The 21,549-nt window shown below is 37.6% G+C and overlaps 1 long non-coding RNA gene and 1 pseudogene across 1 annotated transcript; both read left to right on the forward strand.

Moving 5' to 3' along the window:
- Positions 1–22: 22 nt before the first annotated feature.
- LOC135319370 (diphosphoinositol polyphosphate phosphohydrolase 2-like) lies at positions 23–566 on the forward strand (annotated as a pseudogene).
- A 14,471-nt stretch (positions 567–15,037) lies between these two features.
- On the forward strand, positions 15,038–18,085 carry LOC135319371 (uncharacterized). The gene is made up of 2 exons (XR_010377890.1): positions 15,038–15,207; positions 17,407–18,085. It is a non-coding gene; the product is annotated as an uncharacterized LOC135319371 (long non-coding RNA).
- The last annotated feature ends 3,464 nt before the right edge of the window (positions 18,086–21,549 follow it).

Consider the following 21,549-nt stretch of genomic DNA (forward strand, 5'->3'; position numbering starts at 1 on the left):
AAGCCCCCCTAGGCCGCGGACCTAGGACCGCGAGGGCTTCAAGAAGCGGGCGGCGTCCCTGTGCTTCCGGAGCGTGCAGGAGGACGAGGTGCTGCAGGTGGACAGGCGTCGGTCCCGGACCAGTGGACTGGCCCAGGAGGAGGACTGGAGCCCCAGGAGGAGCCTGCCGGTGCTGCCGTGAGGGAGGCTTACCAAGAGGCTGGAGTCAAAGGAAAATCAGGCAGACTCCTGGGCATATATGAGAACCAAGACAGAAAGCACAGGGCATATGTCTATGTCCTTATTGTCACTGAAATATTAGAAGACTGGGAAGATTCTGTTAATACAGGAAGGAAGACAGAGTGGTTCAAAGCAAAGGATGCCATCAATTTCTCCAGTGTCATAAGCCTGTACATGCAGAGTATCTGGAAAAATTAAAGCTGGGTTGCTCGCTAACCAGTGGAAATGCCACAGTCCCTTCCCTTCCAGAGAGTAACACCTTGTTTGTAGCTGCTGCACAGAGAACCTCTGGGCTGCCATCCAGCATAAGATAGACAGGGTTGGAAGGACCTCTTCCACCATGTGCAATCTCGTGGGCAGAGGCTTCTTTATTTTCCTTGGCAAATATATGAATGACGCTTACAAACTGAATTTGCCATGCGGGATTTTTTTTTCTTTTTTAACAATCTGCATGTCTTTTAGGCATTTTCAAATCTTCTTAAAAAAAAAAGAAAGATAGTGTAAAATATTTTAATAAGCCAAAGCCATGTGGAATTTTTTTTTTTTTAGATGCCTTAAATGTGCTCTCCCACCCAGCCCACCCACCTTGTTATTTTGGTTGGCATTTTCACTTTTTCCCCAGTATTTTTTTATCCATTTGATGTCAGTCTGTGGTTTTTGTCAGATCAACACACATGTGGGTATGTTATCCTGGTGAATTGTCTTCTCATTCACAATATTAACATATTCAATGAATCCATTTGTCAACTCATTTATCTCAATTTTCACAACTGGTACTATGTCACTAGCTACCTGATATGGCCAATTCCCCTGTAACTCAATAGTCCTTTAATACAGAGTTTAACTCTATGTAGCTGGTGAGTTTTAGGCAGTTACTGTAAGCAAAATGCATGTAGTAGATATCTTATCATGGAACCTGTATTCATGGAATTGAATTAGGGTGCTCAGTTGCCAATTCCCTTTATTCATAATCTCTCTTTACACAGAACACACAAGAACCATATTTCCCTCAATGTAAATTGCTGCTTTTAAATATATATTTTCAGTTTGAATTTAGTGACATCTCTTCAGTTAAACTTGCTGGTTACCAGTAAACACCTTAAATAGCAGTCAGTGGTGACTGCATCAGAATTGAGTAAAATGGCCTTCTTGTTCACCTGTTACAGACCTAGGTTTTTAGGGTGCCTCGGAATGTCTCATCTTTTATAGGTGGTCAGCAGGTAGGTACTATTTATCATGTAACTAATTACTGGGACACTGGAATGTACCTGACTAAGAATTATTTTGTCTTATTTTTATATTCACATAAATCCAAGAGTCCCATCCAAAACACATAAATACCTAATCTGAAATGCCTGTACTTCCTCAACCAAGTCAGAGATGAGATGGGGCAAGTAAAAGGTGGTTCTCTATGTAGATATTAGCTTTTTGTAAAGATCATAACTGTTGAGTATAAAGTAGGAAGAAGCATAGTTAGACATTTGTTGTAAAAATTGTTAACCTTTAAAAATATAATTGCTGCTGAAAATAGTGCTGTTATAAGGAAAATCAGTGCCACCATTTTGAAACTGGGCTCTTGTGCCATAAAAGCAGCTGAGCTAAATACGAGTATTAGTTCACAAATTAAGGCTGCCAAAGGAATAAGACAGAAAAACTTTAAACCACTGACATTTCATTCTAAATTATGTAGTGTGATCAGACATGATCTTCCAGAATTTTTATATTTTTCTTTGTACAGAGGTTATGTTTTCTGGGTTTTTTTTTTTTTAAAGGAAATACTTAAAAATCCCACAGATTGACACTTGTTATCAATCTTCAGTGGACTGTTTTTTCCTCAGTAATCTCTGAAGTTTCTTTAAATTATATACTTAACACAGCAGAGAAATTGAATTGTTTTTGTACATAACACTGTCCACCTGAAATGCCACAAGTACTGGGGGGCCTGGGCATGTTGTACATTGATATTCTTAAAGGTAATAATGCATCAATTTCTTTTATAAACTCTTGGACTATGTATTTGATGTGTAAAATATGTATAGTATTAATGTCAACCATTTCTTAAAGGTGAGCCTATAAATATTGTTGTATCATTTTCTTTGGTCAGTAACATTTGGACCAAGTAGTGCCACTTGGGTCAGGATTTTCTTCAGTGCCATTTAGCAAACCACCTGTCTTTGGTCTATGCAACTAGCAAAATTTTGTATAATTTGCATCAGAATACTTCAGAGTTGTCAAACTTTAAATTTCACATGAGGGGTTCTTCACTATTCTTGAATTCAGCCCACCGAAGCTAGAGGAAAGGCCCTGAGGATATTTATTTCTGTTAAGAGAAAAAAGCTTACATTTGCAAGCTTAACAATTGAATCTACTTCAGATAATAAATAGTGTCTACTCTCTCAGTCCTTCAAAGTTTACAGTGTTGGGACTTTCATTTGTGCTGCTTTCTGTCAGGTAGTTGGATAAAACTGGGCAGCTAAAATTTTCAGTCCCATGTGCCTATTAAATTAAAAAAAAAAGTTTGTAAATTGACTTGCAGACACAAAGTAGCAAGTATCCTACATGTTCGATTTTGAGCTTTCTTAATTTCTTCCTTTTTTTTTTTGTAAACAGGTGAAATTTTCTAACTAGGCACATACCATTCAATTTTCTGTCTATCACATAATTGTATAAAGTAGCAAAACTGAAGGGGGGAATGATTGTTGTATACACTTTAAAATTGCTTTGCATGGTTTCATTTGAGATAACTGGTGTAAGAATCTTGATGTTTTATATATTTGGAAATATCAAATTAAAAATTTGAAATTAAAAAAAAATCTTCACACAGTCTATCAGTGCAAGTTCCAATCTATCAGTGCAAGTTCCAGACTCCATCCTCTGTGCAAGACCAAACTTAATTATGCATGGATTTAGAATTAAACTGCCAAGAGAACATGAAAGACTATCAAGAGACAAAGGCAAAAAGGTTCTTCAATTCATGACTTTACTCAAGTTCACCAAGAATTTGAGGGCAATATTTCTACTCAAAAGAAAAAATCACCACCCTAAAGAAAAAGTGCTAATTTAGTGAGAATGAAACTACCACGCTCAAAAATTTAAATGATAACAAAGTAAATCTTATCTTTCCCAAAAGGTAGATACAAGTACTCTGACCCCAAATCATAGTAGGCCTGTGTTTTCGTGCCCCTTAGAAATAACAACAACAAAGCACATACATTCTGTTAACTATTATGTGGCAGCACCTAAACCCATGAAAGTGAATAAGGGTGTATAGAGCTTATACTCAAAATCTTTTGTTGACACCTATGAAAAGCAAGCTGTGGACCAAAGGGCCCTTGTGAACATGATGGGGAACCAAGTCTAGGAAAGCAGCTGTAATGAGTATCTCCAAATACTTATGGAGGATACATATGACTTATCATAGAATGAAGACTTCAGTCACCAGCAGCTGTCTCCAACACACTTCAGCTTACACAGGACCCTGACTCAGGCGTACACAGAAAACATAAGAAATGTGCAGAAGACACTAAGATGGAAGGGAAAATAAATATATCAGGTAACAGGACCAACACCTAAACAGTGCAAGTGGTTACATACACATGGCATCTCCATGCACTGGAACAGCATGAGGCCATGAAAAATGGTAAAGAAATTCTTCTTGTATGAATCCAGAAGGTTCACTAAAATGGAGTGTTATAAGAAAAAAACAGGATGTGATACGGTGTATGCAGTATGCCACCACCTGGGTAACAATGCATCTGTGTACGTCTGCTGGTATCTGTAAAGTTACCTCAGAAGGAAGCACAAGTAACCAGAAGCACTGTTGCCATCAGGGGAATTGGATGGGGGAAAGTTAATTTCACTGTAACTTCTTTTTATATCACTCAACTTGTATGTCACATGAATGTATTACCCATTCAAAGTTAATTAAATTTGGACTTCTGCTTCTGGAAAGATGGATAAACATACTTTTCCCTGCTCTTCCCACTAAGCATGGCTAGACTCCCTAGGCTTTATATTTGAAAGAAACAAAAACATGCTGAGAGGTGAAGAGAATGTGGCAGACTGGCCAGGGATCTGGACCTGAGGAACTACACAGTGGTGACTTCCTGAGTTTTCTTTTTGTCTCATGCATCCCATACTAGGTGCCAGGGAAGCCAACAACCCAGAAACACCAATGGGAGCAAGTGAAAAAGGTCCCCAGAAAGCCTGCTCTCTCCAGCCAAAGGAGAAGAAGGGACAGTGGAAACACAGAAAACTTACACAGTAACTGCCTGACTCCAGCCAAACATTACAGGAAAACAAGCCCCCACCTGCAGTGTAGACACCACATGCGGAACCAGCACCTCCATCCCCCTCCACTGCCTCCATGTTGGGGTTATGACAGGAGGCCCAGTGGAACATCAGGAATTCCACCAATGACACCAGGGCACCCCTTGCCATCCCAGCCAGATGGTATGTGCAGAGGCCTTGGGGAGAAGCCCGAACTCTGGTCCACAATTAGCAGTAAAATGGAGCCCCTCCCCAAATGAGTGTCAGCAAAGGCCAAGATTAAAATCTGAGCTTCAATTCCTAACTGGCATTATCCCCTTCTCCCTGCTGGAGCATTAACAGAAATGACTTACTAAAACATAATATTTAAATAAGATCTGGAACATCATAATATAATACCCAAAATGTCCAGCATTGAATAACAAAAATTCTCTCAACATAGCAAGAACCAGGAACATCTGAACTGAAATGAGAAAAGATGATAGACAGATACGAACACTGGCATGACACAGGTAACAATTACCAAACAAGACTTTAAAAGCCATCACAGAATGCTTCAGTGAGCAACTACAAACACACCTGAAACAAATGAAAAACAAACAAAAAAGACAGCAAAGAAACACAAAATCACAGCAAAGGTAAAAGGCTACATGGAAATTTTAGAGCCAAATAACATAATACCTGAAATAAAAATCTCAATACATGGACTCAACATCAGAAAAGAACAGAGGAATCACTGAACTTGAAGACAGGACAATAGAATTTACCCAATCTGAAAAACAAAGAGAAAATAGACTGAAAAATGAACAGGGTGTCAGGGACAGATGGGCGCAATATCAATGAATGTGACATTTATGCATTCTGAGTCCCAGAGAGGATAAAGCAGTAGGGCTAGAAAATTATTCAAAGAAACAATGGCTAAAATTTTGCCAAATTTGTCATAAATAAATAAATAAATAAATAAATAAATAAATAAATAAATATAAACAAACCTAAATATTTAAGACTGAACAAACTCCAAACAGTTCTTAACCCAAAGAAATCCACTCTGACATATTATAGTTAAACACCTAAAAACTAAAGACCAAAGAAAAAATTCTGAATGCCTCCAGCAAATTTCTCATCAGAAATCAGGGAGCCCAAAAGGAAGTTACATATTTTTCAAGTGTTGAGAGAACTGCCCACTCAGAATTCTGTATTCAGCAAAAATATCCTTCAAAAATGAAGAGCAAATCAACTAACTATTATCTATAAAATAGATAAAGAACAAGGTCCTCCAGTACAGAATGGGAATTCAGTACCTCATAACGACCTATATATATAAAGTTGAAACACTCTGTGGTACACCAGAAAGTAACAACATTATATACGGACTGTACTTCAATAAAAGGAAAATTTTTACATTAAGTATGTATTTTTAACTGAAGTATAGTCAGCTTACAATGTTGTGTCAATAATAAAATGTTTTTAAATAGCAAAATAAGACATTCTCAGATGAACAAAACTAATACAATTTGTCAACCAACATATATACTCTAAAAGAATGGATAAAACAAAGAGAAAATGATTAAAGAAGGAATTCTGGAACATCAGGAAGGAAGGAAGAACAATAAAAAGAGTACAAATTTGGACAATTACAGTTTATTTCTCCTCCTGTGCTTGCTAAATTTTGTTTGGTAGTTGAAGCAAAAATTAAAATGCTGATGCGCTTCTCAGTGTGTGAAGAGGAAACATACAAGACTATCATAACAAACTGGTAAGTGTTGACACCAACAGACTAAGAAAAGTTATGTGTATATAATGTAATAGTTACAGTAACCACTTAAAAAGATACACAAAGAGCTGTAGCACAGGGAACTATATTCAATATCTTGTAGTAACCTATAATGAAAAAGAATATGAAAATGAATATATCTGTATGACTGAACTACTATGCTGTACACCAGAAACTGACACAACATTGTAAACTGACTCAACTTCAATATAAAAAAAAGATACACAAAGAGAAGTACTCAAAAACACTACAGATAAGTCAAAATTAAGTTCTGAAACATTTTCAGGTAATCCACAAGAAGTCAGGTAAAGCAAAACAGAGAAGTGAAAAGCAGAACAAACAGAAAAAGGACTAATCAATAACCACAATAAATCTAAGTGGTCTAAACACACCAGTTAAAGAGTACTCAATTAAAAAAAATGACTGAGCTCTATGTTGTCTATAAGAAACTCTTCAGTTTAACAGTATACAAACATACTTGTTTTACTACACTTCAGTTTATTGAGTTTTACAAATTGAAGGTTTGTGGCAATTCAGAATCAAGCAAGTCTATCAGCACCACTTTTCCAACAGCATTTGCTCACTTCGTGTCTCTGTGTCACCCTTTGGTAATTCTCACACCACTTCAAACTGTTTCATTATTATTATTTTTTTTTATGGAGATCTGTGATCAGAGGTCTTTGATGTAACTACCACGACTCACTGAAGGCTCAGGTGATGGTTAGCATTTTTTAGCAATAAAATATTTTTAAATTAAGGTACATATATTGCTGTTTTAGACATAATGCTATTGCACTTAACAGACTACAGCACAGTATAAACATAACTTTTAAATGGGCTGGGAAACCAAAATTTCATGTGACTGGCTTTCTTGTGATATTTGCTTTATTACAGTGGTCTGGAACCAAAGCCACCACATCTCCAAGGTATGCCTATATGTAGGTTAAAATTAGGAAGATGAAAAAAGATATTCCACATAAACATTAATCAAAGAAAGTATGAGTGGACACATTGCTATCAGAAAAAGTAAAATTTATGGCAAAGAAAATTACCACTAACAGAGAGGGATATTAAATAATGATCAAAAGTCAATCCAACAAGAAGACATAGCAATTCTAAATGTGTATGTACCAAAGAAGAGTGCTGCACAATACATGAAGCAAAAACCAAAAGGAGAAGTAGAAGAGTGCACAGTTACAGCTGCAGACTTCAATCCCTCTCTCAGCAACTGATGGTACAAGTAGAGGGGAACTCAGTAAGGATACAGGACTCAACAATACTATCAACCTGCAGGGTCTAACCAACACGAAGAGAGTACTCCGCCCAGCAGGAGCAGAACGCACATTGTTTTCAAGTGCACAGGGGACCAAAGTAAACTTAATACTGATCGTAATACAAACGTCAATAACTTTAAAAGAACTGAAACCATACAGACAATGCTTTCTGACTACAATGCAATTAACCCAGAAATCAGCAACAGATGGGTAACGAGAAAATTCCCCCAAACACTTGGAAACTAAACAACATGGTTCTATATAATCTATGGATCAAAGAGGAAGGCTCAGGGAAACTAAAAACTATATGAACAGGATGAAAGTGGAAAATACAAAATATTAAAATGTGTGGAACATAACTAAAGCAGTGCCAAAAGGAAAAATTTTAGAAAAGAGAAAAAATCTCAAATCAATAATCAAAGTTCTCACCTTAATAACCTAGAAGAAGATAAAAATAAACCCAAAGCAAGCAAATGAAAGGACATAAAGAGAGGAAATTAATGAAATGTAAAACAAAAAATAGAGAAAAATCAATGAATCAAGAAGAAAATTCATCAAAAGTTAAAACTGTTGCTCAGCAAATGACCCTGGGAAGAAGAAAAGGCAAGCTATGTGATGGGAGAAATTACACACATCTGACAAAGGACTCATATCTAGTATATACCAAGAATCCTCAAAATAACAAAATTATAGAGATGGAAACAGATGAGTGGTTGTCAGAGGTCAGGAATAGTGGAGGGGAGGGGGAGTGTGTAATTATAAAGAAATAGCATAGGAAAGATCTTTGCGATTATGAGACAATTCTGTATCTTGACTGTAGTGGTGATTACAGGAATCCACACACGGGATGAAATAACGCAGACTGCACTTACATTGTACCAATGTCAAACCTCTGGTTATGATGTTGTACTATAATTGTGTAAGATGTAACCTTTGGAGGAAACAGAAAGAAGGGTAAATAGAACTTTCTAAGCTCTCTTTACAACTCCCTGTGGCTCTAAAGTTGTTTCAAAATAAAATATTTTAAAGACAAAAAAACAGTTTTTAAATGATTTAAACAAATTAAAAATTAAAACACCTCAGTTAGCTGTAATGATGAATCAAAACTAATGAGATTAAACTCAATAAAGAACAATGTAAAATTTTTGAAGATTTTTTTAAAAAAAATAGAATGTGTGTAACCAGAAAAGACATTCTATTCTCCAAGTGCTAAAAAGTCATCTGAGGGCAATCTAAGGAAGATTATTAGGGACCATATATCTAAGGAAGGTTTCATCTAAAGATTTAGATATAAATTCTGGATCTTAAGAACACCTGCTACAGCAGTTGACAATAGTAATTTTTAAAATAAAAATATCCAATATGTTTCCCAAAAGAATGTCATATATTTTACTAAACTTTTACAGAATAAATAATTCCTAACTTATATAAACTGTTTCAAAGAATAGAAAAAGAAAGCTAACAAATTCATTTTACAAGGCCAGTAAAATTCTGATATACAAACTGGATTAAACTAGTACAAGAAAGGAAAATTATCTCACTTCTGAATATTGATATTAGAATCCCAAATATATGCAAATACAATTTAGCATGTACTTGATATTTCATAACCAATTAGGGTTTACCTCAAGAATGAAATAAAAGACTGTTCAATGTTTGAAAATGTGTCAATGTAATTCACCATGTTAGGAGCTTAATTATAAAAGCCATATAATCATCTTTGCCGATATACAAAAAGCCTTAATTGTCAACATCTATTCATAATAAATTTTTTTTGAAAAAAACCTCTTGGTAAACTAGGAATGCAAAGGCACTGTATTAACCTGAAAAAGCATTTCTACAAAAACCTATAGTAATCACCAGTGAAACACTAAAATCATTATTTTTTAAGTCAGAAATACAAAAGGGCCTGCTACTCCCAAGTTCTAGCAAGTGCCGCCAGGCAAAAAAAAAAAAAAAAAAAAGTATTGGCATGAAAAGAGACACGATAACCATTATCTGCAGTACATCTTGGATGATTTTAATAGATATTGTTCAAAAAAAATTTACAGAGAGCACATAAAAAATAAGTACAGTAAAAAATGTCCAGCCTCATTAGTCATTAGGGAAATGAAAATAAAAATCACTATGAGATACAACTTCACACCTGCTAGGATGGCTAAAATGAAAAAAAAAAGGACAATAACAACTTTTGGAAGGATGTGGAAAAGTTGGAACCTTCAGCTTTGCTGGTGTGAATATTAAATGGTGTACCCACTCTAAATAACAGTTTGACAGTTCCTCAAAATTTAAACAAAGAGTTATTCTGTGTGTAACAATTGCATTCCTAGGCATATATCCAAAAGAATAAAAACATATGTCTACACACACACTATACACGAATGTTTATAGTAACCAAAAGTGAAAACAACTCAAAAAGCTATCAGTTGATGAATGGGCAAAAGCAAAATTGAATACCTATATACAATAGAATTTTTTTTTTACCAATTAAAAGGAATAGAGTACTGATATATACTACAATATAAATGAATCTTGAAAACATTATGATAATGAAAACAGCCTCCAATTGTAGGGGTCAGTTTATATGAAAACGTCCAGAATGGCCTAATCTATTGAGACAGAAAATATGTTAGTCTTACCAGGAGCTGAGGGGGTGGGGTGCTAGAAATAACCACTAATAGCTATGGAATCCTATTATTCTAAAGTTTAATAGCTTTCATGACTGAATAATGTTGGGAATATACTAGGAACCACTAAATTGCACATTTATGGGGGTTAATTTTATCATATGAGAATTATATTTCAATAAAGTTGTTATTAAAAATAAATTATGTATGGAGTACATAAAAATGAAAAATTAAGTTTATTAAAATAAAGCCATATATCACTTTGGCTAATGGAATCTTTATGAATTTTAAAAAATTAGAAATCTAGAAAGAATGATCAATATGTTTCTCTAAAGAAGAAACACTGAATTACAAAACACTGTAAGCTTGAAATATAACCCAAACTATGTATGCAAAATGAAAAAACAGATCATCAGTGCATTTGAATCCTACTTACATAGCAGCTATTATATGCCAGATACTTAATCTAAGTAATCCATACATATTGACATATTTGATCTTATAACAAACCAATGACAAGAGACTACTACAATCCTCCCATTTTAGAGCGGGGGATACTGAGAAGTCAAGTCATCTTCTTAGTTTCACTTGGCCCCTAGTTAGCAGAGCTAGGCTCAGACACCAGTAAGTTTCCTCCAGAGGCCGGGCTTTTAAGCCCCTACACACACTGCTGACCTTGTCAATCATGAACTGAAATAGGAATAAAGACAGGAAAGGAGAACAAAGAAGCAAGCAGAGAGAAAAATGCCCAAATCAAAGGAGGTCAAATATCCTGATAGGTCTGAAGATGAGAGGCTAGAAATACAGTGGAAATGAATGGGTAAAGGGGAGAAAAGTTGACAGATCTCCTGAGGTCAGGAAACAACAGCCTGTAAACTAGAGTCAAAGGTGGTGTCTTCACTGTCTCAGCAGCAGAGAATGAGGATGACCAGGAGGGGATGGTGCACCTGTCTTCTTAAGCTGTGATTTGCACATTTTCAGTATCTCTTACTATAGGTGTTATTTAAAGGTTTTTGTTCATATATGCGGTAATGATTAGGATGTACCCTCTAAGAATTGTTTATTATCTTTTCCAGTTTTTAAGTTTTGAGTTCACTATTTTTCATGTTGGTTCTTCAATTTTACTTTTAATGTATTCCTCATCTTTTAATTTTTGTGTAGAACATTTTTGATTGGGATTTTTTTTTCATTCTTTATGTTAACTTTATGATTAGAAAACCCTTTTTAATTCTAATTTAATACATTTCCAAATACATTTCCCTCATTCCCTTATTGATGTAACAATTCCATCAAACCCTTTAAAATTTCCTTTCAAAATTTGTTTTAAGGAAGTAAGTATCCATCTTTACTTCTTTTTCTAAACTGTAACTAATTGTGTCAGCATCATTTGTTTAACAAAACTTTCCTTCATCTGTTATTTTTTATCCCTGTATCTTTAAAATATGGTAGCATCCAGGGACTTAGCAATATCCACAAAGCATGGCTCCAAAAATCTACTCTATTGTGTTTCTGAATTTACCTGTATTCACAACATGTGCATTTCTGTTAAAAATGGCTTCCCTCCAACTGATAGACACAGATTGATGGCAATCAAGAAAAAAAATTATTATGGGGCTGTTGAATCTAGGTCTCGAATGATGAAAATATTCTCTCCATCAAGAAAGTCAAGGAGAGGGTGAAGAGGAGGAGGGGCTGAATAGAAAGGGAAACATCCTGTGTGTTCTGGCTGCCGTATTATTTAGATCAAGAAGAATATATTCTTAATAACTATCAAACAAAATAAAATTCCTCAATGTCATATTATAGAAGATTATGCATATCATGTTTCTGCAGCTCCCAGGGGGAGCTTTTGTGGACTTACAGGAAAAGCCTCATGACCTGGACAATGGGAGAGGATCTGGGGCTTTGACCCTAACAAAGACATCGCCATGTAGCACTAATGTGTGATAACACCCCCAACACCACCGCAGGCTATCATGAAAAACAGGGTTCCTGGGCGAGCACTTAGGCAGTAGAACAGAGATTCCAAACAGAAAGGCCAGAGCCATCCCTCTAGTTAACACCAAGGCAGCTAGTGCACACATGGCCGGGTATCATAGGGAAGAGGTCAAACTTCTGCAGATATCAATTCAGGATGATTCAAGTTAAAAATATTTTGAAAAGTCTCATGAGCCAAAAAGAATTCTCGATGACCTGAAGTGTAACAGTAAGATATCCAGTGTGTGTAAGATAGACAAGCACACAGGGATGCAAGCATGAGAAAGCTTTGTCACAAGCAGAACAGCTCAGGGGGACCACATCAGAACAAAGATGAACCCCTTCGCTGGATGAGAATAACTGGAAACGATCATTCAAATACAAAGTGTACCTGATATTTGTAATTACATTTATATATTCTTTTATGCCAAACTGAATAACGTGTTTTTAAAGTCTATTTTCAAATAATCTTTTAAAAATAACCCTTAAGACCTGAAATAAACAAGTTTTCCACCGTTTTCCTATATGGCTACCTAGAAAGCACAGCCCTTCAATATCTGCTATAATCAAGATCCCTTCACCCAGTGAAATGAAAATTATCCAAGAATATAACCTTGAGAATGTTTTTTAAAGTATCTTAATTTGCTATCTGTGTCATTCTGCAACAAGAAATCCCTTTAATTTAGATATTTTCTCAATCAGGATATTGTGTGATCGCTTCTAACTTATACATCTTTTCATGTTTTTTCCTCTTTCTTCTAAGTGGAAGCAGAATCTTCCAGACTCAACTTTACAATCACCATTCCAGACAGCATTTCTGAATAAGTCATATTTTAATATTGCCTCCCCACTTTGAATAAAGCATGGATCTTTTCACTACACTTAAAGTAAAACTCGATAAATATTTATTGATCACTTCAATATGTCAGGCACTGTGATTAAGAATTTAAATAAATAATTAAATTTCATCCTTTAAACTATCTTTTTAAAATGTACTACTATTAGCCCCATGTTATATACAAGAAAAATGTTATATACTGATGTTAAATTAAGTTTGGGGGTCATCGACCGCTATGGGCTGAATATTTGGGTGCCCCACCCCACAGTTCATCTGTTGAAATCCTGGTGCCTGTGGGAGGTGATTAGGTTGTGTGGGTGAAGCCCCCAAGAATGGGTCTGTGCCCTTAGAAAAGAGACCCCACAGAGATCTCTCACCCATTCCATCATTTGAGAACACAGGAGAAGACTGGCTATGAGCCATAAGGTGAGGCCCTCACCCGCGACATTAATGTGCTCATACCTTGATCTTGGACTTAGCCTCAGAACTGTAAGAAAGACATTTTTGTTGTTTATGTCACTAATGTTGTAGGATTTTGTCACAGCAGCCCAGCAGAATAAGACATCCGTCAAAGCAATTGTCTAAGATTGGCATCCAACCAGTCAGACTCCAGAACTGACCTGCTCTTGTGATTTTACAATTACTAACCCATCTTCCTCTTTCCCAATTCTCCACTACTTTAGCCAAACATCAAAATCACCTGTTGAGTTTTTCTTTAACACAGATACATCAGTTCTACTCTTTACCTCCATCCTGATTCAGCATTTCTGATCTTTTACTCTTTGATTTTCTCAGCATTCTCCCAATCTTAAACAGATGAAATCAAATGTGTGATTGTGATTCTCAGTCACCAAGGAGAGCTACAGCCTTAGAATGGACACTTATATTCAGGGACAAAATCTTGACTTATTCAGAACCCTTATTACGTCTCTATAGTCTTGCTGCTAATAGACACTCCATAAATATTTTCTCAGTGATTAAATCTTTATAGGCCTCAACACTATTAAACAGTTGCCTCACGGTGCTAATATCTGGAAAGTCAATAGGAAATACCTAAAATAATGTATTATACTGAGTTGATTGCTAACTTTATTTTCAAGACAGCACAGAAGGGAACTGGTGTGGGGGAAAGAAAATTTGTAGTACATTTCTAAAATTTTGAAAATTGTATGGCTAGTGCTAATTGACTGTAATATATTGTGTGAGAATAATAATCACAAGGTTTGACAACCTGTAGGTGATGAGCACTTTTCAGTCAGAATGTACAAGGCAGTGAACATCAGGTGTGATTACACCGGACTCCAGCAGCTGAATTTCAGACCTGTATTTAACCATAGGCGTTTGTCACGATCTAAAAGATAAATTCTGTCTGTTACAATGTGGTCAATTGTAAATTTAAGTTTATTTTCCCATTTCATATTAGGTTTGTACTCACGGTTCTAAATTACATGGTCTCCACATATTAGTGCACTTTAAATGCGGTTTTCTATGTAACATACATTGCTTTGATATACAGTGACATTAAAGTCGTTTCCTTTCTAAGTTTGATTATGTCAGTATGCTTTTTACTTTGTAATATTATGAAAACTATTTTCCTAGCTTTTTATGTGCACACAATATATGTTTATAAGATAGCAATAAAAGTAATTTAGGCAAGCTTCTAATTATTGAAGGTCACAGAAATACTACTATCTAAAAATTTATGTGATTTTCTAAAAATTACGGCAATTTCTTACTGGCCTATTTACTTAGACATTTAATTTTTTATCAATAAATAGCACAGTGAAATATAAATTAAATATATAAATTGAATTTGATAGATACATTACTCTTAACAACTTTCTTTCCTAAAGTAAAAAATTTCATGTATCAATTCAAAGAAACACAGCAGAAAACGAAATGTACAGGAATTAAAATTCTTATTTCAAATTGGTAGCAAACAAAAAGTGAAGCAACTGCGTTATCTGGTAGAAAAGCTACCACCAGGCGGCGCAGCTGAGCCCCCAGCCAGGAGTGGCGGCGCGCTCCCGCTCGCGCGCGCCACGCTGGGTGACTGGGAGCCGGACCGCTGCCCTTCGCGCCTGGGCTGGCCGCCGTGGGGCGCCAGCTACCGGCTGGGGTGGGGGCTGGTTTTCTCGCAGGCCATCGGGGAAGGCCGCTGGAGAGAGGGGAGGGAGGACAGGGGGTGGGAGCGGCGGGAGGGCAGCCGGAGAGCAGGGCGAGGAGGCGGTAAGGGGAGGGGAGGGGCCGCGCGAAGCTGGGGCCAGGCCGGGAGGGGTGCGGGGAGGGTTGGGACCGAGAGAGAAAGTAACTGCAGGACGAGACCGGAGCGCCTCGCTCCGCGGGCACAGGCGGCGTGGCTGCGCCCGAGTTCGCGCTGCCGCCCACGCTCCAACGTAAGCCCGGCGCGGGCGCCACCGTTCAGCGATGCGCACCCCTGTCCCTAACGTGGCTGCGACGCCCAGAAAGTCGCCCAGCCGGGATTCGGACCTGGGCAGGGGCGGCGGGATACGCGGAGCGGGGACATCCAGCGTCAAGGTCTGGTGTGGAAGAGGGGACTGCCCACGTGGCCGGCCCTGGCCCCGGGTAGAACCTCTCCAGGCAGGTTAGGGGCTCAGGTCCTGGCACGCTGGCCTCAGTGCAGGGCCAGCGAGTATCCGCGGTCAGAGCCGGGCTCCCGGAGCTGGGGCTTTGGGCTGACTGGGCCCAGCTTGGTGTCCAAGTCAGAGAGAGAAAAGGTCTCCAGCGGGACAGATGTGCGTCCTCTGACGCCCACCCGCGAGTCCGAAATGGAGCGGGAGGGGCTGGCGAGCTGCTGGTCGTGCCAAGCGCGCGGGATCTAGAGCCCCAGGGGGGCACCTGGGAGACGTGATCGCCCCTCGGGAACCCCGCTGCCCGCGGGCATCCCCGGATCTGGACCGCGCACCCGCATACACTCGCAAACAGCCCCCTCCCCCGGAGATGGAGCCTGCTTCCCTCCCTCGTCCCCCACCCCTGACTGCAGAAAGATAAGCTTCAAATTTTCACTCCGTGTCTCATATGTGCCTGAAGGTATTTAACTGCACGAGTGAATAACAGCATTAGTTTCAATTTCTTTTTAATCCCTGCAACAATAAACTTTGAGAACAACAACAACAAAAGAAAACTAAAACCAAAACTATGAAAATTCTATGTGACAATATTATTTGATGGTACATGTAATTAGTTAGATTAATTTTATTTCACTTAAGGAAACAATACTGTAAAAAATTTCTATTAACATGCATAATAAAAATACATAAAAATATCAGTCACTTTTACAGAACTATTATTCAAAGTGTTTTACATATGCGGAGTCAGACTTGCCATGAAGCTGATGGAATTTGTTTCCGAGCACCTCATTTGTACAAGCCTTTCCAGGGACCTGAAAACAGTCCTAGAATGTGTTTATATGGTCAGTTATTTTTGTTACATTTAGAAATATATTTATAATTGTGATTTTTTTCTTATTGTAATTAATATTTTATTTTGTAACTGATAGTTATTTATAATTTGTCTTCTATTTCTTAAATAGAGCCGCTTCAAAATGGAGGGGCTTTAAAAGTTAAAGGGTCATATAGCCTTGAGCTGTATTAGTTAGCTATATGAATCGACTGCATTAATTTGTTTAATTAATATGACAATATGCTTTACACACAAAGAAACAGGACAGGAAAGTTAAGGAACTTCTCTATGAAGGCTGTTAAGTTAATGATATAATATTCAAAACAAGGCTGTCTGGCTCGAGTCCCTGTTCTGAAAGTCCACACTTATAGACATAGATATTAACACAGATGGAACTCCAGACTCTGTCATACATGTATGCAGTATGGCTCAATTTATGTAAAATTCCAAACAGGCAAAAATAAATGGCATGTTTTACAGATACATACATTTACAGTAAAAATACAAAGACTAGCAAAGAACTGGTTAACATAGGACTCATGGTAGGAGTTACCTCTAGAGAAAAAGGAGAATTTAGTGGGGAGGAACCTCCAAGGGCTTCAAGTGTCTTTGCCATCGTATATTTTTAAATGATTATTAATTCTACAGTTATCAGAGTATTATTTTACTTTAAGTCGTATGTAGCTTATAGATACCCTCATGTGTGCAATACGTATAAAAAATTCAATAAAAATTGTCACATATTTCAAAGTACATAGGTTCCCCTAAGTATACGTAGAAAATCCCAAATCTCTTTCTTATTGCTTTAAATAGACAGGAACTGTATTTTTTAATTTAATGGAATAAAAATAAAACATTTAGATTTTAAGCTATATTTTGGCATATTTCAAAGGAGAACACATCTTTATTTTGGTTTCATCATGAAATATTAATAACATAATAACCAAAAATACCTGGAATCTTGGTAACCATGAAAAATTAGTGATTTAATCACATGTATTACAGAGACCTGGTTCCATCTAAGGATAGACACATGGAAAGAGTGTCATACTTATCAAACCATAAGAAGAAGCTGGGAAATCTGCAAAATCACACTGCTGCTGAACCCATCAGAGTGCTGACTTTGAACGGCTACCATCAGGGTAAAATTTGAGGAACGCTGGCATGAGCCTCCAGACAGACAAGACACTGGCAATCCCTCACCTGTCCCAGAGCACTGGAAGTGTTAGGTAGTTAGATAAGTGGGGGCACCAGGCAGACAGATGGAGGAGAGAGAGGATGGTCTGGATGATGGTGGCATGCCTGCCTCCAGCATAAAGGGGCTTTACTTCTTTTAAGTGAGTGCCAGCAAGAAACCAGTTAGAACTAAAGGGATGGAACTTCATGGTAGTGACAAGGACCTAACCGGACATGACCCAGTGCTCATTGTAATATAATTAGCATTGAGGTTCTGGCCCCTCCATGGGTTTTTCTGTGTTCATCATGGATAAGGGCATTCACAAAAGGGGACAAACATGACTGAGCACTCCAGGGGCAAGAGCCATCAATCAATCAAAAGACCACCTCTAAGTGAGGGTACAAGAGGAAGGAGCAAAGACCATTGCTGTCTGCACTTGGATCAGCCTGCCTCCTGTTCTTGGAGGGGTACTTCACCTTTCCTAATAAAATCTTTCACTGCACAATGCTTTCATATCCCATGTGAATTCTTATCTTTTGAGTAAGTCAAGAACTGGGGCCTTTTCCTTCCCCCTTTTAGGGTAACAGAAGGAGACAAGATGGCGATGAAAACAGATACAAAAGTATCAACTAACTCCTTAATGAACTGCTCAAAGCTGAGCACTCCCAGTTGGGAGAGTATGGAGTCCTGGGAGCACAGATGGTCGCAGCCCCTTCTCCATGGACCTCACTGTTTGCTTGTGAAAAAGCCTGGGGGCAGGAAAGAGTGGAGAAAGCCTCCTACATTTGGTGTGTTCCTGTTGCCCTGGGATGGCACTGCTGAGGGAGAAAACAATTCTTACCTGGATGCTTTCCCCAGTGGAATAATGTCTTAAGATGCTGAAAATAAAGGGCAGTAAATCCTGTCACTTTAAGCGGTTGAAAACTCAGAGTTTGGTTAATGGAGACAGGCAGACATCCTCCTAGTTTCAGAAAATTAAAGATTTCTTTTTACCATGGAGGGCAGGGCAGGATCACCAAGGAAACTCAGATCCAAAAACTCAGAGACACGTGAGCTACCGAAGACTGATGCTAAATGAGGAAAATGTGGAAAGCCTCTTTGTTCCTCACCACCTGGAGTAACCAGGACCAAGAAACAAGCAACAGCAGACCAACCCCCAGCAGAGGGATAAGAGCACACAGGGACCAAGATGCAGGGTCACAGGGAACATCTGCAACTGAAGGTGGACCAAGCACATTCCAGAATAAAACTCAGATAGTCTATCAGTCTAGCTCCCGCCCTAACCACAAGGTGACACTGAAGGAACCTGAGGTTGGCCACGCATGGCAGGTAATTGAAACTACCAGCAAAACAGAAACACAGCTCAGCTCCTCAATGAAAGCCTAGCAGGAAAAGAGGCGTGCCTATTTCCAGCCTTAAACATTATTTACTTAGGCTTCTGACCCCCTACATGGAATATGTAGATTTCAACTAAAAGTTATGAGACCTATGAAATGGAAAGAAAAAAGAATCCACTGTTGAAAGATAAAACAAATAATAGAAGTGAAAATCAGACAGGGAATATAAAATCACTATGATTAATACATCACATGCTCCAGTGAAAAGACTTGAAGACATTCATGAATAGATGGGTCATTTCAGCAGAGAAATGGAAACAATAAGAAAATGTCAAAGAGCAGGCTAGGAATAAATTTAAACACATGCCCAGCAAAGGGGATGAAGAATGTCTTTGACAGGCTCATCAGTAGGCCTGACACATTCAAGGAAAGCCTTGGTGGACTTGAATATAGGTCAACAGACATTACTCAAATGAAAACAAAAGAGGAAATTCTTGGAAAATTTTAATAATTTAAATTTAAAAGAACAGAGTATCCAAGAGATGTAGGCCAATCAGTCTGAAATATATTTAATTGAAGTTCCAGAAGGAAAAAGAAAGTAAAAGAATGAGGAAAAAAAAATTGCAAAATGAATGGTCAAGAATTTTCAACAAATAATGAATTAAAAAACAACCTAGAAATAAATTCATACTGCTAAAGGCCAAAGATGAAGGGAAGCATTAAATTCTGTCAGAGAAAAGTACATGATCATCTTTAGGAAACGGGGTGTCTCCCAGGTGTTTGAGACCAGGTGGAACCAGAATAAAGTTATCAACGTGCCTAAAAATATGATGTATAATTTAGATGAGTGAATGATCCGCCAAAGGCGTTAAGAGAAATCAGAGAAGGGAGGTAACAAGGTCAGTTATCCCATGTAAAGTATGCTTTTCCTGGCTAGAAGTTGGATCACCCAGTCATATATAGTGTACAAATCAATGGATCAATTAATTAACTGTATGAACATATATAAATAACTAATAAAGACAATTTAAAATTATATTCTGATGCTATTATATATTCAAATGATAAAACAAAATATGTCTCGGTATTTGTACTCAAATAATATACATTTCTGATGTTTTTTTAATGTAAGTATAGTCAGTTTACAATGTATCAATTTCTGGTGTACAGCATAATATTTCAATTAGACATATACATACATATATCCCTTTTCATATTCTTTTTATTATAGGTCACTGAAAAATATTGAACATAGTTCCCTGTGCTAAACAGTATAAGCTTGTTGTTTATCTACCTTATACATAGTAGTGTCAGCAAATCTTAAACTCCCAGTTTATTCCTTCCCACTCCCTTTTGATTTGCTTTTCAATAACATTTGCTTCTTTCTTTCAATGTAATTTCAATAATTACCTTTCCAATATCTCAGGTTGATTTTAATATTCTACTAAGTTGAGCTTAATATTCATTGACAGATACTTTAAATTTCATAGATTAAACTGACAAATAATACTATGCAAAATGCACCCAACTTTACTACTGTGAATCATGTCTTGAATCAGAAGAGCTCTGGGACCCTGAAGAAAGCAAGCACATCAGTCAAGAACTAATCCAGAGACAGGAACCATGTGGTACCTTGAATGTGGACATTTTAATTAAAAGTATTAACTATAACAGGGAAACATCTACTAAAATGTAAAGGGTCCTATAGAAAATCTAGAAATAACAGATAAAATAACAACCAGATCTCCTAGAGATGAGATCATGAACCACAGGGAGAGACTCATTTCCTGAAGTGTGGAGAACACCCAGACCTCTTTTTAGAGGGTGGGTATATCTAAGGCTCATGAGAGAGTGGAGAAGTTCACCGAGGCCACAAGCCTCCCAGGGAGTACAGGAAGAAATTTTTAATAGGAGGTACCCTGCTGGAAAATCCCCACTAAGAAGCCACTGTGGAGTTGGTGGAGAAATCTACCCCCCAGGAATATCCTGAGCTGCTTATAAGTCAGGTACTTCTGGAGTCAAGGGACTGGAGGAGCTATGCCCTCTGCTGAGCTTGGAAGTTGACATGGTGCAGGAGCCTGCCTAGGAAAACACAGCAGACTTGGAAGAGAAACCCCTTTCTTACTCTAGTGTCTCTCTGGTACTCTCTACTAACAAAGCATGCCATCTGCCACAGGAGAAACATCTACAGGGTCCAAATATATTATTTCAGAGCAGTCATTTAAGGGTGGTTTGCAGCAGAGAGGCAATGCACTGATAACAAGTATATTACAGTTTAATGTCTCTCAAGAAAAATGCATCTGGAAAAAAAAACATGGTCAGCTATCTGGTCTAGTGTGAGCCACACATTTTGCACTACATGCACTTGCTATTCTAAGTATTTGCCAATAATAAGGGGAAAGAAAGAGACAACACAGAGAAAACATTCAAAAGCATCCCAGAGCTGGTTATGTCAGTGTTTTCAATTTGTGAAATCTCATCAAGCTGAAAAGTTAAGTTTTATGCACTTGTCTTATCATTTATATATTTCAATAAAGACTTTTAGAGTAAAGCATATATGTGGCAAAGTTTAGTTTTTGATTATGTAGCACTCCATAGAATTCATGTATTTAGCTCTATTGGCACATGGATTTC

Source organism: Camelus dromedarius, chromosome 26 (assembly GCF_036321535.1).
Source record: "Camelus dromedarius isolate mCamDro1 chromosome 26, mCamDro1.pat, whole genome shotgun sequence".
NCBI classification, from domain to species: domain Eukaryota; kingdom Metazoa; phylum Chordata; class Mammalia; order Artiodactyla; family Camelidae; genus Camelus; species Camelus dromedarius.